The sequence below is a fragment of the Trachemys scripta genome, chromosome 9, assembly GCF_013100865.1.
Source record: "Trachemys scripta elegans isolate TJP31775 chromosome 9, CAS_Tse_1.0, whole genome shotgun sequence".
NCBI classification, from domain to species: Eukaryota; Metazoa; Chordata; order Testudines; family Emydidae; genus Trachemys; species Trachemys scripta.
The window spans coordinates 104282807-104285148 of record NC_048306.1 but is presented as its reverse complement, the minus strand read 5'-3'; positions in this window follow the sequence as shown (position 1 = coordinate 104285148).

Genomic DNA, 2342 nt, shown 5'->3' with positions numbered 1-2342 from the left:
CCTCCCATTCACTCCTGCTTCATTGGTTTTAAATCACGGATGGACACATTAACTTCCCAGGTGCGCAGAGATGACTACAGTCCCAGGAGCAAACAGCAAACCAGGTGTGAGATGCTCCCAAGTGGGAAGGGATTGCTGCTATACGGCCACTGTACTTTCCTAAACCAGGCCCAGTTTGTACTGGGCTGTACACGGGATGCCCAGTGCTCCCTCTAGGAACCCCTGTCTGGGCACAGCGAGGAGCCGGGCTGGGGAAAGCGTGAGTGTTTCAGCTGGCGGTTCTCCCTGGTGCGTGAGGCTGCCAGGCCTGGTCTGTGCAACACACCTGCGTTCCAGAACCCGGCCCCCGTTGCCTCATTCAGCCAATCTGAAAGGAGAGCGGGTGGGGGTGAGGATAGGTTAATAGGGAGGTGGAGCCCCGTCCCCTCCCTGCATGGGGATTGGTGTGAGCAGGGCAGGCACCAGGCAACCAAGCACATGCTTGGGGCGGCACCTGGTAAGGGGCGGCGGGGGGAGCGCGGCACGGCATTCCGCGGGTTGGGGGCGCTCCGGCGGCACGGCGCTTGACCAGGGGGGTGGCGCGGGCGCGGCACTGGGGGGGGGGGTCCGGCCGGCAGCGCTCGGGGGGGGGGAACGGGCTCCAGCGGCGCGGCGCTTGGCGGGGGGCGGCGCGGGGCGTGGCGCTGGGGGGGGGCGCGGCGCTCGGTGGGGCGATGCTTTTTTTTTTGCTGCGTGGGGCAGCAAAAAAGTTAGAGCCGGCCCTGGGTGTGAGGGCGGGGGAGGTGGGTTAGGTTAATGACCTGCTCCATGCACCCAGTGTCCCAAGACCCAGCCTTCCAGCAGGGCTGGGGGATCCAGGAAGGATCAAAAGGGAAAAGCTGTGGATCCCAGAGTGCTTCTGGGGCTGATTATCTGACATGGCCGCCCAGCATGATTCTGCTTTCCCTCCCTCCTGTCTCCTCCCTTGCTATTGTTCTCCATGGTGCTGTGGCCCATGACCAGCCAGGCCCTGCTCCTGGGAGAACCGGAGGCGTGCCACCCCCAGGGTCTCCAGGGATGGCAGCACCCTCAGACCGGATCAGTTTGGGAGGAGGGCTATTATGGGTGGCCTTTTCCTGTGGACTGAGAGATGCCCTGGGTTGGAGCATATCCCCAAGGTAAGGGTTCAGAGTTCCTCAAGACCAATAGCGAAGGGCAGGGGGCTCTAGTTGCTTCCTGAGACTCTAATTAATGTATGCATTTTGTTATTGCTTTACACTTCTGTTGGTTCATACACAAAAGGCACCAGGCACCTCGATGATGCATTTAAACAATCCGACCAAACCAGCATCTAGCCCCCTATCAGGCCCCAGCCAAAGCTCATCCCTCCCCACAAACCAGCCCATCAAGGCTTCACTCCTCACACCGGGAGCCTGGCACCATTCCCTGAAGGTCTGTAGAACCAGACTATTTTGCCCTATAATGTGGGGAGCAGATTACCAAGCTGAGGGCCCTGCCGCCAGCCCCTTCTCTTATAACAAGTGGGCTCCAGCTGAGGTGCCTCTCCCTATCTGGAGTGTGGCCCGGAGGGGAGAGCAGTGTCTCTCAAGTAGGGATGTCCCTGGTCTTTAGGGCTTTATAAGTCAGAACAAACACCTCCAACTCCACCGGGAAACCACTGAGTGGCCAGTGCAGATTCCAGAGCACCAGCACCACATGGAGTCCTACAGGAAAGTGCCGCTCAGGAAACAAACTGCCACAGACTGCCCCAACGGCAGTAAACTCTAGGCCCCTGCAGCAGTCCAGCCTGGCAGTGTTGCAGGCCAGGACCACTGAGTGGATTGGCAGCTCACCTCGGAGCTCCCTCCAGCTTGTGTCTCCGGGGAGGAGATGCCCAGGTACAATACCCTCCTTCCCCCTGCTGCCTCCAGCATGGCTGAGCTCCTCTGGCCACTTGGCACAGGAGAGAAAGCTGGCGATGGTGTAGGGGGAGGACACGTGACAGTGGGCCCATCCTGGAGCTGTTGACCCTGAGAGGTCAGACTAGAGCAAACAAGCTTGTTTTGCAGTGAGGAGCTGTGCAGTGCCAGAGGTCTGGGGAGCGTCGCTTCCCCACATTACATCTCGCTGGTCGCCAGCGGGTGCTGGGGCTGAAGCAAGTAACACCGAGCTGCTCCAAGCTTGAACCAAGAGTGGACCTCCCCTGTGTGGCCAAGCCCTGCCTGCCCCTCTCTGCCCAGCCCAGCCCTGCCTGCCCCTCTCCGCCCAGCCCAGCCCTGCCTGCCCCTCCCCGCCCAGCCCAGCCCTGCCTGCCCCTCTCCGCCCAGCCCAGCCCTGCCTGCCCCTCTCCGCCCAGCCCAGCC